The sequence below is a fragment of the Blennius ocellaris genome (genome assembly GCF_963422515.1).
Source record: "Blennius ocellaris genome assembly, chromosome: 1".
Classification (NCBI taxonomy): Eukaryota; Metazoa; Chordata; class Actinopteri; order Blenniiformes; family Blenniidae; genus Blennius; species Blennius ocellaris.
This window is the reverse complement of record NC_137650.1, coordinates 25,595,067-25,609,726: the sequence shown is the minus strand read 5'-3', so window position 1 is coordinate 25,609,726 and position 14,660 is coordinate 25,595,067. Positions and strand designations below refer to the sequence as shown.

Below are 14,660 nucleotides of genomic sequence, written 5' to 3'. Positions count from 1 at the left end.
TTCTTATTTTTAGCCACACCAGTAACAAAGAGACAGTTATCACAGCAGCATTGATCCGGACAAAGGGGGAGATCGCCCTCAACAACTGAGAACCACAGAGGCAGAAAATTACAACGTTGTGAATATATAAGAGGAGAATTTGATAAAACTATGTCGCCATTCATCTTCTGCACTCGTTTTATCCAGATAAGAGTGACAGTGGCTGCAGCACTCCTCACATAGAGCCCGAGACATATAAAGACAGACGTTGCAAAAAAAAAAAAAAGGCAGACTTTAAATATTAAGATTGTAAAGACTGTAAAGATCTTCTTCATGCTGGACAGACAAACACACAGACCAGGTGGGAGCCATTTCTCTCATTTATCAGCTCTGTGACCACCTGTCGCCAGATTTGTCAACTATTTCCATGCACTTCTTTCCTGTCACATCCTCGCATATTGTACTGCAGCAAGGAAGAGGTGATGGACAGGAATCACGACAGCATGAGGTGGTTAAGTGCATGAAGCTGAACACGCTGAGCTCTCATGGGGAGTTGTGTGTGTGTGTTAGAGGAGAGAGAGAGAGAGAGAGAGATGCAGCAGAAGAATACAAATAAAAAAAAAACTATTTTAATGGGTTTTCATTTTCATAAAAAGTGTGACTCATTCTGTTCACAGTTTAAAATGGGGAAGAGTGCACTTTACATCTCATTTCGTTTTTAGTGACTGAAAGAAGCTGCCGATGGTCAACCAGTTGGTCCCAGTGTGGATTTTGAAGATTTTAATTTGCCAAACACGCACACGCACGCACACACACACACACACACACACACACACACACACACACACACACACACACACACACACACACACACACACACACACACACACACACACGGGCAGTAAAAAAAAAAAAAAAAAAAAACTAAAACATTTTCCCAAACTTTAATTTTATTCAGTTCTTCATTCAACAACAGTAACTAGTACTGAACTTGAAAATCTGAATTTAATTACAGTACAAGTCAATCGACATAAAAATAAGGACTGTAAATCCAAATAGGGAGAAAATTGATTCACCATTTTTACTCACAGCATCTCAGAGCACATTTTGTCCCCCGTCTCTGAACACCAATCTTCAAAAATTAATGAATTGTTGGATTCACAGGTAATGACTATCATGGCAGTCATTCTAAGCACATTATGACCAGTAATCTAATTACTCCAAATGACTGTAATACTAAGGTTCTCTTGAGGTTAGAAAATACCAAATCTACAATTAGTACGTTTCGTTAAATTAGCTGCATTAATTCTCATAAGCTCTTGTTGTGGATGTTTTCGGTGAACAATGTTGCCCTCTGGTATGGAGGATGACATTTTTAAGTCAACATTTCAGTATCTATATTTGATGAAAGGAGAATATAGTGAGCAAATATGAGTCCATATGAGCACCGGCGAATGTAAATGTGATTTTGTGACTTGTGGTTTTGTATTACGCTCAGTAACGAAATCACATTTTTTAATTTCTAAAAAGAAATGAGAAAAAGAAATACATTACTCATATCCCCCCCCCCCAACCGACCAAGTCCTTTTTGGGCACCCATCATTTTTGGATGGACACCCAAAACACCCATTTCTGCCTGAAACCACAATCAAGACGGTCCCATAAAGAATGGTCAACATGCAGACGGATGTTTTCTGATTTAATATGAGTCCAAGGGCACCAGTTGGTTGTATTATTCAATTTTTCTAGCTTTAAGGAATATGTGACCGTTTTGAAGAGATGAGAAAAGGATTGAATGGTGTGTTGTTTCCATTTGAAAAGCGATCTATAGCGGGAGCAGCAGAGTAGAGTGAAAGCCACGACCACACACGATTTTATTTGGTAAGAGAGCGAGGGGATTCTTTTGAAGTTAAACCACGAGTGTGCCGGGCTGGGCCAGGGTCAAATTGGATTTCAGGCATCTCTCGAAAAGCGTCAAAAGTACTTCTCCAAAAGATGGAGGGATTCGGACAGAGCCACAAAAAAAGTACATTAGGTCTGCTCGGCTTCTGCATTAAGAGCTTAAAGAAGGATCAATGCTTAGATTAAATTATTCTTAATCCAAGATCAATATCAATTAAATCTTTGTGCCACTTCCTGCAACACTGGCCAAATCTGGTAGACATTTCAGATTCTGTGCATCGTGGTTAGTTGTTAATTTTATGTCCCTCATTCCAGAACTTATGTTGGTCTGATCTCCTCATATCTCACCTGCTTCTTGTTCTCTCTTTCTCAAAGGTCTATCACTGAGGTGTCCAACTTTTCTTTTTCTCAGAGAAGAAGTAAGAAAATCTATAAAAAACCTCTGGTGTATCTTATTTTTACGAGCTGACAGAATTTGGCATGTGCAGCTTGCAACGCCTACTCTTAGACCATTTCTGATATTTAGAAAAGCAGAAAAATACAACTTTAGGAGCATGAACTGGTCATAACAGGGGCCAACAGGACATTCACCAGCTAAAAACACACAGGTCTCATCAGGGTGTCACACATTTGTAAGATAAGCTTCTTCCTAATTGAAAAACACAACCAACACTAACGAACTTCAGGATATTGAAAATTAAGGACATCATTGTACATTTTCAACAATTTCTACACAAAATTTAAACAAACCAAGGCAGTCTTTTAATAAAAGGGTTGGTCAAATTATGATCAATAGGTTTTCGAGGCCAATGAATATACAGGATAGACAGCACTGAGAAAAAAGAAACGCACGTTCCTTTCCTGGTTTGGGGGATTGTTTTGGAACCCTCACCCGGGTGGAACTGATCTTGTTCTCTTAAAGGAGTGGAGTAGCTCCGCCCCTGATTGTGTCAGTCAGTCATTGGCAGCCGCTATCAAACATGTTCTTCCATTGTTTCAAGTTTTTTTGTTTGTTTTTATTTGTTTCTTTAGTTTGTTTCACTTCTTGATAGAATTCAACAGGACCTCGAATCTTTTATATAATTCATACTCATTGATTGCCTACAGTTTAATCCGTTTCAACGTCACTACTGTCAGTAGTTAGTCTTGCGACATAGAAAGACTGGCTATTCTGTAGGGGGTGCTATCGTCTGTATTTCAATCACAGAGAACAATCACTTTCGATTTCTACAATTTTTAACCAACATTCACATCACCCAAATAGAAGAACTTCATTAATGCGTTGAAGGATTTCTAAGATCTCCAGATCACTTTTAATGTTAAGACAAAAAAAATACAATCGTCTTTCATGAAGGCCGACACAGTCAATACATGCATGTTATATTTGGCAGTGATAGATTGAACACCTGCTGACTGCTGTATGTCGACTTCATGTGGATAGCTGAGGCAACCATTGAGTCTTTCATTATAAGTAATTTGACCGGCGCAGTGGTAGATGGTGTCCAGGGGTTTAAGGATGATTGTAGCAGAAGAGACAGTCAAGCTATCACTATTTCTGTGCAAAATGATGATAATAAAAATGTATATCGCAATTCAATCCGATTTTTTGATTGGAAAAAACAAGGTGTTGCAAGTCTTATTTTATCAAGCGAAATTCCTACTAGGTCATGATAAAAGAAAATGTGTTTGTTCTGCGATGATATGGTTCGCATTGGTGGAACAGATCATGGAAAGACAATCATCATCGAGATTTGTGCTCCGCTGACATTCAGGGATTTGAGAAAGAGATTATCACACTCTCCTACAAACAATTTTCAAGTCTCAAATTAACCAAAACAAGCATATATTGTTCACCTCCAATGTGGGCCCTTGAACAAAATATCCCGAATCCCATGGTAGCTCTGCTCCTAGAATACTGTATGTATCAAGTTTAAATGTGAAAAAAATGTATTTTATCCTCAAGAAACCTCCGGAAAATGCTGTGTCCTGCTATACGACCATGCCGACTCCATCCAACTATCTTCCGGGACATATTGCTGATCCAGATTTCTCCATTAGCCCGGTTTCACTGTTAAGAGTTTTTGTTCCATCCACCTGGAACCCGTTAACATGAAGCTTGATGCTGAAATGAAACAAATGAAGCTGCCACATTGTGACGTCTGTGTTCCCTTCTAATACTCGGCGCTCCCATCTGTTATTGACGTGTCTGCTTGATTTCAATCCAGGACACTCTACCGCAGACTTAAATGAGCTGTCTGATGGAATTAGCCTCAGATTTGCAATAAAATATAAACTGCCACAGCATTTCTCGGTAGACTTCACGCAGGGTGTGGGCTTCCGTTTTTACAGTGTGTGAAACCGCAGGTGTGAATATGCGTATCATCAAAATGTGTGTGCGAACAAAGGGTACTCGTAGCCTCCGGCTCTCCGCTCCTCCATGGTCTCCCTCTGCCTTTCAACCTTCTTCACCCTCCATTAAACACCAACATGCTCTCCCCCGTTTCTCCCATCATGCTCTGCTCCTTCCTTCTCTCTACCCACTTTCTTGAAATATACCTTCCCTCTTTGGTTTTTGCCATCCTTCCCTTTCCAATTTCTCCCGGTATCACACTCCATCTCTGCATTTCTTGCTCCCGCTCAGTGCCCACACAGTCACACTATGTTTCTGCACTTACACACTTGGTTTCCCTACCACGCTCTCCCCAGCCTTCTCATTTCACTTTCGCTCTCCATCTTGTTCCACTTTCCAGTCAATCTTCCACTTCTTCACTCACCTCGATACCCACAGGACCTGACGAATGGGATGCCAATGCTTCATTTGAGCACACACATGGACACATCAGACAGATGGAAATGTAGATTGAAGATGAAATGCTTTGATTGATTTTGATTTGACATGTATTCAACTCACAAGAACAAAAAAACATTCCAAGCAATGTCGGTAAACAATATCACCTTTAATCTAATAATTGATTTCCATTTTGCATGGTTGTTTGTTCTTTTTTTTCCCAATATGTGTATATATTGGTTATAACCAACAGCTTCAAAACTAAAGGTTTTTCAACTGGAGTCAGCTCCCACTGAGGGGGAAGTGCAAAAGATCACAAGGTTGCCTGACGTTTCACTACTCTGATGTTGTCAAAACTGGATTTGCACATGTCAAAGAAAACTGTAATAAAACACTTGGTAGAATCCAGAAAGTGGGTGTGTGCACCTGTTTGACTGTAAATCAAAGATCAGTGGGTGACTGAAGACTCTCTCAGAGGCAATTTGGGGGTTCGTCAGGTAAAAATGACTAGAAACTTCTAAACAACTGTGAAACATAACAACAACCATTGGTCTGCATTGGGCATTTTTTTTAGCTACTACAATAGGATGATTTGTAATATAGATTTAGATGTGCTGGACTCCACATGCATGCGGTCTTTACACTTGTGTTACGAGCAGGATTAATCAATCCTTTATTTACCCAAATACAAATGATTTAATGATACTGATTAAAGAGATGAGCACTTCTGACTTTAGACGGTGACTTCGGATTCGAGGCCAAGAAGGTGTCCACATTCAACTGCTCTGCTGGGTTGTTTTATACTGCAAGTCTTTTTCACACCCAATTTATTTTTGTGAACTCTTTCTCGTAACTGTCATGTGTTTACAGTTGAGGTCAAGCTTGCAGTGATGCCGAGTGCAGCAGACTAAAGTCTATAACCCCTGGCATCCAGAGGGAGCAATTATTTTGTCACTGTCCAGCAGTGTGAATGCCCACAGACAATTTGTCGCCATTATGTGTGAACGTCTGCTGCCACTTTTACTATTCCAATAACTTAACAAGCAGCTCTACTTGCTTTATATTCCCGATAATACTTAAATGTTGCTGTTCAACAGTTGTCTTTATGTAGCTCAACTGCATCGGACTGTCTGCACTCGCTCTGCGGCGTTCGCTCTGCTCGTTGCTGCTCTAAACTGCATCAGGAGACGGAGGCTTGTGTGACTGCAGGTAACATTCACCCTCTCTACACTGGTGCCAGCCACTGCGACAAGGAGTCCGGAGATGTTGTGTCACTTTTAGAAATAGCCCCCCCTCCCTTCCTTTTCTCTCAGCTTAGTGCTGCTCCTGGCAGCCAAGAGCAAGCGTACTGCACAATGCACAATGAAGGTTGAAACGAGCTCCTATCATGATGCAGTTTTTTTGTCCCACACATAGAGGAGAGTTTTAGCACAGAAAAACATATTTGTCTATGCAGCATGACTTAACGCAAATTGCTGCTTTTAGAAATTGTGTGGCTTGGACTAAGCATGCAGTCCACATCATTATTTCAGTTTTGTGTATGACATGCACATCATGACCTGGGGAAAATGTACCTGACTGCAGGCATGACTGAGCTTTATTGGGCCCGTTACAAAAAGGGAGTCACTTCCACACAAACTATGCAACTTGAACATTTCAGGTGACATAGATTTCCTTGGTTTTCTGCGGAGGTTGTGCTGAATCCATTCTGCCTCCACATTACGATTCCTATCACAGCGATGTTGAAGCATGGAGCTGATGATGTGCTTGACCTGCTGCTCTTTTGTACCATGATGTGAGTAAGACTGAAGAAACAGAATTAACATTCAAGCACACCTTTCCCTCACCGTTATTGGGGACATCAAGGGTGCATGTTATCAACATGCAACTAACACACGCACACACACACACACACACCGGTCTGGTCATCGCCGTTGCGGCAGGAAACGCAGAGTCGCTGAGATGCGGCGAAGATCTGCATCTGTCTCGTAAAAGTTATTTTTCTCTGGAGGTCCCGCCAGTCCCTCCACTGAGCAATGTATTGCACGCCTGTGCACCCATGTATACATGTGTGAAGGACAATGTGTGTACCTGTGGGTCTTTGTGAGTCTGCGGTTTGAGTGGTGAGATGATGTGAGAGCAGGAAGCATGTGATAGCTTTTCTGGCTGTCAGTCACTGGAGGCTTTTCCTCTTGGATGCTCCCAGAACAGGATTAGCATTCAATACTTAGCAGCATTAGTCACTGAAACCTCTGGGCAGCACACACCCACTAACACATCGACAAAAAAAAAAAAAAGCTCAACCCTTTTCTCCAACATTTTCTAATATTCTGCCGTACACCGTTGACAAACGGATACCTCTGGGGAGTGCAAAGGAACTCGAACAGGCATAGCAGGAAAACAAAGCATTGAAATAAAAGTCTGCACACATTGTTTTTTCCTTTTCCTTTTCTGAGATGTGCTGACCCTTATAATATAGCTGACATGCTTCAATAAGTGGCTTTGTGAATGGAAAACAGGGTAGCTTTTAGAGTGACAGCAGTGAGACATGTTGGTTAACCACACGTTAAGTGATGCTTAAAACTGTTAATTAAAAAAAAAAGAAGAAGAAAACATTCAAATACAGTGGAGCCTTGCTAAACAAGGCTCAAATGATATGAGAGATAGCTTCCACTGTTTTTTACCATTATTGTGGTGCTGGATGCAAAGCAGTGTTGGACTGTAAATGTGGTATCTTATCTGAGAAACCGTATTATATTGCAATGTATACAATTGTCTGTAATCAAGGTCTACTTACTGAACAAATGAGGCTTTACTTGTGTTTCATGAAAGCTTGAACGAACACTTAACCTCTCCGCAACATCTCTTTGGCAAGGCTTTGTGTAGGAGATACGACAAGAATGAGGTGGAGATGTGGACATTGCACAGGATCCATTGAGCAAAAAGGCAAGATATAAATGTGGAGTGCAAACAGTGCAGGCAGCTGAGCCTTGTTACCATGACATTTTTCAGTATGAAGCTCTTTGGTCCAATTTTCTGCAGCTTTGCTGTCAGCCTTTATGGTTTTCATTTATTATGTTGAGCATAAAAGAAAAAGCTGGAGTGTGTCCTAATTAACGGGGAAGACAGATGATATGTGGGCCATAGTGAAGTTTGATGTTATACTGCAAGCTGGTAATTACAGTGTATGTCAGAGATTACAAAGCAAAGCGCATCTTATAAGTTGTGTATCACTCTGCATGGTAAAGCAATGAAGTAAGTAAAGAAATTCATTACTTTTTTTGAGTAATGACCTCAACTCTTTATCTATGCCTGGTCTGCGTAAATTTGACTTTTCGGTTGCTAAAACATGAAATAAGGGGGGTAAAAAGCAATAAACACATCTGGAGCAATCAACATGTGGGTGATTGAATCTCATCGACTAATTACTTTGAAAATAAGTTGGCAAACATTTTCTCGCCGACAGTTTCGCGTAAACAGTTGAAGCCTCGAGAAAAAAAAGAGCGAGCACTGAATAATTTGTTCAGGAACGACAACCCGGCTCTTAATTTGGAGTTGGATCACATTTAGAGACATCTAATCTTTGATAGCAGTTAGTCACCAGAGCAGGATGTTCAGATCATTAAGCATATCAGCTTAAGTGTCAAACAGCCAGTGGGAAACGACTTTAAAATGACAGATGATGAGATAAAGTGAGCATGAAAAAAAAGTTTTAATTCCTAAACATCAACTTTTAAAGACTAATAGCAAACGGTGGGGACTTACTACTGGTGATATATATATATATAAACACACACACATAGAATAACTTGCAGAAACGGCATTTAGAGGTTGGCCTTATAACGGTTATTAAAAGGTTGAAGTTGAACAGCTTCTGCTTCATGACAAACAAAATGCACGTGAGCGCTGTTCGATTCCCTCAGGGGAAAAGCCCACTCAGCGATGACACGGCACTTAGCGCACACTTATCGCAGCCCGGAGCAAATATGGATCACAACTGAATCGACATTTTAGATTCCAAGAAAAACAAGACAAAAAAAAAAAAAAAAAGTTGATTGTGATAAAAAAAACAAAAAAAAAACTTGGAGATTAAAGCTAATTAAGATATCATTTTACTGGTGCATCCCACCTGAGCTCACATTAGGCTGTATGAGGCCCTTGAACTCAAACGAATGTGACGCGATGAAACACAAACACACAGCATTGTTTCATTGAGTCATTTCTCCCCCACAAGGTTTCACGTCGAGTTACAGATTCCATTTTGAGCAGTGTTTACTATTTTATTCACTACCATGAGCTGAAAAGCTGCTGTCTGGACACTTATCCTTGAAAATATTGGATGTGACTGACTTGGAGGAGCCCTGCGGGGCAGATCCAGGACACAGTGGAGGACTTACATCTCCCAGCTGCTCTGGGAACTCCCCGTGAGCAGCTTCAGGTGGAAAAGACGCCTGAGCTTCTCTCTTAGTTTGTAACTTGACCTTGATACTAATTAGAGAGAGAACAGTGGAGCACTGTAAGAAATAATGGAGGTGGGAATAAGCAATGAATTTAAGATTTTTCTTCTACATACAAGGTCTGATTTTTCTATCCAGTCATTGTGTTGAAATTAATTGATGCATTTTAAATACGCATCGTCTCCTTTGTCTCATATAGTTACGATTGGCAAGTCCTCAAAACTGACCTTTCTTTTAATATTTCTGACTGCGTGTTAAATTAATTAAAAAGACAATGATATCACCGTGAACTAATGCATCTAAAAACATAATTATTACAATGCACAAAAAACAAAGTTTGTGTACAAATGTAGAAAAAAAACCAAGTGTAATAACTCTTGTTTTCCCAAGGTTTGAGTTGTATTAACATCTTTTTAGAGATTTTTTTTGGTTGGTTTAGCAAATCTCCACTCACTCAGCCTCGGCATACATATTCTGATATTTCAATAAATACAGGTAATGTCATGTAAAAATATTTATGACATTAAGCCTCGAACTCTTGCGCCAAATCATTAATTTATTCAGAATTTTTCTCTAAAAAAATCATTGGAAGTCACATAATTGCTGCAAATTGGCTTGCAGCCATTCATTCTGAGACCTTTGAGTCACAAATGGAAGATAATAAAAAAAAAAAAAAAAAGGTATTAAATGGCCAATAAATAAAATACATTTCAACGAAAGCCCTTTCAGGACAGGCACACATGCAATAGAAGGAGTGTGTACTGAATAAAATTACATGTGAACATCACAATTAGGGAAAAACCATGTGCAAAGTAGACTTATTCTGTTTCAGCTGATGTTTTTGTTAAATAACTTTTTATCCAATGTATGCTTTACTTCTTGGTCACTTCTTGCATTTCTAGCAGAGCAAACACATTTGTAAACCACTATGAGGACGTTATCTGATAACCAAGCTGCAGTGGAGGAGTTTATGACACCACATTTTGAGCAGATATGAAAGAAAGAAAATGCTATGGATTCCACCTAAATCACATTCTTGACCCATTCGTATTCATTTATGCATAGTACCAATCAAAGAAGCCATTACTGAGAGTGAGGGACGAGAAAGCGGCCCGTTCCTCAAACATCATCACAGCCAAGATGGATGGCGCTGGCGCGGTTGCCACGGTAACCACGGTAACCACGAACTGGCCATTTGCCAGGATCCACAATGATTTCCCATCAGCTGCTGCACAGAGAGGAGCGGGGACCCTCGCTGGTAAAGACGGGCTCGTGCGAGAGTGCACAAAAATCCCCCACAACCTCATAACACACAAACAGGCACACCCCCTCAATACTTTATCTGTCTTTTCCTATTTCATGTATTCGTGCATACGTAGCCATTATTCTCCGTGTATTTTAATTTTGTTCAATCAGTGTTATTGTAATGTATTCGATGTATGTTTTGGAAGGACAGCTCTATGTGTGTGTGTTTCTATAGGGGTGTATATACCTGCTCTGTGCAATTATGGATGTATGTATTTATAAATAAATAAACACGCCATACATATATTAAATGGCAATGCTCAATGCCGGAGACAGAATAGAGAGGCAGTTCTCTCTCACACATAGACATACTAATGCATTCCCAGTCAGCGCCTCTCTCGCTGTGTCAAGTGAAACAGCCCCTTTTATTTTATTTTCACTTCTGCTTTATGTTGGTGAAGAGAAGAAGCTCTTTCTACAGAGTCAATCATCTCTGAGCGTTTGGAACTCGGCAGCCTCTTAGCACAGAGTAATCTGACACACAAAGCACGTGTTAAAGGTGCAGTTTCTGCTTTGTGTGAGTGCGTGTGGTACTTTTGCCTGTAAGTGCAGGCGCGTGTGAATTTGCAGACGAAGACAGCAGGAAACCCATCGCACTAGTCCTTAATGAAATGAAGAGAAGCTGATTAAATGGAGGCCTATGAGCCAGCCAGAACACATCTCTCTGTGTGAGTGTAAGTATCGACCGTGTATTTTACTTCTTGTTCAGTCAGCTCACTTTTTAAACCTCTTTGTAAAATACAATTTTATGGCTATTAGAGGAACGTGCTGAAGTCAAAATGTACCTTCATTCATCACTGGGTCCGAGTGCAGCCCCACAGAGAGGCCACTTGCTCACAGTCGATGGTTCTCACTCAGCCACCCACCTGCCTCCTTGTAGCCATACACACGAATAAAGGCTTTTTACAAGTTAATATTGCATATTTGTGCTCACTTCTGTCATGGGAGACATCATTGGATCCTTCAATACCCAGAGCATCTCCAAACATACAGCAATGGTTTGTAGTGCTCATAAATCCACATGTTTGATCCTCTATGGAACATAAACAACCAGCAGAAATGAACATTTAGCATTCCGCTCGCTTCAGACTTGATGATGCATCATAACAGAGTCACAAGAGTCTGGAAAAAGTCACTAGTACCCATAAAAACAGCCAAGCATTTTGCAGATAATTTGCTTGGTTGGAAACCAGTCTCTGACAGTGTGGAAAAGAAGCATTTCAGAGAAGTATCAGAAATAAAGACTGAGATCTGTTCAATAATCTGTGAATTGTTCATCAAATATTATGAGACATTTTAGAAAGAAATATTTATCCATTTAAAGTTACCATGACATTGAAACCCCACGACCAAGAGAACATTGTATCAAACAATTCAGTGATTTGAAATGCGGGTTGATTATATTGGAAATCATTGCATCCTTTTTGTAATTACATTTTACACATTGTCTTGACCTTTTGAAACTAGGATTGTGATTATTGTAGGTTTTTCATTGGAAAAACAATTAATAACAAACGACTAAGTGTGACTTCAGCCTCAAAAAACATCATTGGTTTATGTAAGATAATGACCTGGACTGCTTCTGGTGGTCAAAGCAATTATGAACATGATGGAAAATTACAAGTTATAAATGACTTGAGGGACAGTTTAATAGACCAAACATGGACTTCAACACAGGAGATGTTCACAGATGTACTGTCTGACCACATCTATTATACTGCATTCCTACAACATCATATTAAGAATCAAAACTAGTTTAAAAAAAGTTTTGTAGCGTTTTATTAACTATATGTTCCTGGTTTGCTGTTCCTTTCGTCCCATAGAAGGCACAGTGATCATTGACATGCAAACAAAATATGTAAATGAACTAAAATCTGCAGTGACACCTTAGTATGATAATGTGGCTTTACAACCTAACTTTTAAGTTTCTCACTGAAAATTAAAACACGATATGTGATTCCGTGAAATTCGCAGAAGAACAAAGCTATTTGGATACGGCAGATTTAAAATAGAAATCACCTTGTGTTTCACCTTGAAGAACATCTTTCGGTGTGTGTGTGTGTGTGTGTGTGTGTGTGTGTGTGTGTGTGTGCATATGTGTGTGTGTGTGTGTTCAAATGAAAGACAAATGAAGGTGAGCTATAGCACCATCAGGGGAACTGAACTCCTAATGCTTGTGTGTCGATTTCAACCTTCAAGTAACCTTTCACCGGCCGTGAATGAGTGTCCCAAAATGTAGGCGGTGGACGGAGGTGGCGTGAGCCTCCTGGAAGTGTATGGCTTCTTGTGTGATCACTTGAGCGTCAGTCCCCGAGAGCATGCGTGGCGCTCCGGTGGACGGGTCACCAGGAGGTCTGATGCTGCTGTACCTCCACGGAGTGTTTGCATTGCGGCCGGCCTCGCCGAAGCTCATGCTGACAAAGCTTAACAGGCGTACGCGCTCGGCCTCCTCATGTTCCCGCTGCTTCAACAACAGCGGCGGCCCAACCTCCACACATCCCCTCTCTCTCTCTCCATATCCCTTTTTTTTTTTCCATTCCCTTCCCCAGCATGTGTTTCCTATAGTATTCCCATTGCTCTCCTCCCACCACCTGCTCCTCTCCTCTAAAAACCCCTCCCCCCATCTTGTATATCATCACTTCACTTCGGCGCTCAGCAGCACCCCGCCGCCGTTACCATGGAAACAGCAGGACAACAGCAGGTTGGCTGTAGCGGCTGCCTGGAGGCGTGGCGTCTCCCGCCACCCTTTGCTCTTCTACCCCCACTCGCTGGGAGCCGAAGGTACCGCCACCGTGTCCACCAATCAGAGACGTCCTGGTATGTTGTGAATCAGTCAGCATCACAGCTAAACAATAACATACAGCAGCACGGAGGGAAACAACATCTCCTGTAACATTAATAACAAACAACCTTTCTCCAGTTTTTACATTGCATCTAATTTGCTTCTGGGCGCTTGATCAGTGCCAGATATTTGACAAATTATATAATTTTAATATTTTTCCTCATCAAATCCTCTCAATTTCTCTTCCTATAAAATGATCTCAAATGTCTGATGACTCATTCTGCACTTGAGAGCATTTACGACCAGAGAAAATGCTTGGCTTGCGTGTTTCCTGCACCTACAGCAAGGTGAGTTTTGGACATTAGTTCAAACCCACATACAGTGCAATCGACTGTTAATAAAGTCAATCAAATCTGCAACACGCCCCCTCAACTTGAAGTCTTAACATCCAGTTGAATGTCGGTCCTCCAGTCCTTAACGCAGCAATATCAACGGGAACTTTGAATTCAAATGTTTTACTTAATTTCTTTGAAAATCCCTTTACTGTTGCCCAGCAATACACTTACCTACCACTTTCCTGTAAAATATTGTGTCTTTATGCATTCTCATTACAACCTCGTGCGCAGTCCTCTCCCTGCCTGTGTTAAAGGAGGCTTGCATGAGTCCAAGTACATGCTTGAAACAGAAAAGCTCCATTAGTGGGAACTTAAACAGGGTTATGCCGCTTCCTCCGATCCAATCACGATTTCAATCTGGTAAGAACATCTAATCAGATAACAGTGTTTACATGACGTGATTTTAATTGGATCTGCTTTGAATCAAATTACGTATAGTCCAGTCAACTGATGTGGCTCACGGGTTCTGAAACAAAAGCATCAGACTGTGGGGACCTTCATTTATAGCACAATACCAGGGCCTTAAATCGAAAAGTCTCAAATCTGGATGTTGGTAAACTCTTCAGGGTTGATCACCGGATAATCACAAATCCATTAGTCGACACACACTTTATCCAGACACAGTCCATCAGAGAATTAGTGTCAACTTCACATAACCTTTAGATCTTTGGATCTTTGGATCTGGTGTCGTGGTTAGCCATTTAACCTCATCGTGAGAAAATTGTTTGTTTGAATCCAAAGACATGCGCATAAGGTGAACTAATTGGCCTATAACTGCATGAGCGAGTCTGTGTTTGCCTTTCGATGGACTGGCCACCTATAAAAGGTGTGATCTGCTGTCACCCGAGTGAGTTACCTGCCATGCCACCCTGAACTGGATGAAGCAGCGTCGAATATGCATGGATCCAGAAATATCCTGCACATACGTGGGAAGAACTTGCAAGCTCCAAACAGAAAGGCCCTCAAAAGAAACATATAAAATAAATCCATTCAAAGGCAGGATTCAACCTGAACAGGTCTTCAGTCCATCATAGGGCTCATATTCAATCAAA

The 14,660-nt window shown here is 40.8% G+C and overlaps 1 protein-coding gene across 1 annotated transcript in view; it reads right to left on the bottom strand.

Moving 5' to 3' along the window:
* The window catches only part of fam189a1 (family with sequence similarity 189 member A1), a gene marked incomplete at both ends in the record, with an annotated part of 108,734 nt that overhangs the window by 61,171 nt on the left and 32,903 nt on the right, over positions 1-14,660 (bottom strand). The window lies entirely within an intron of this gene.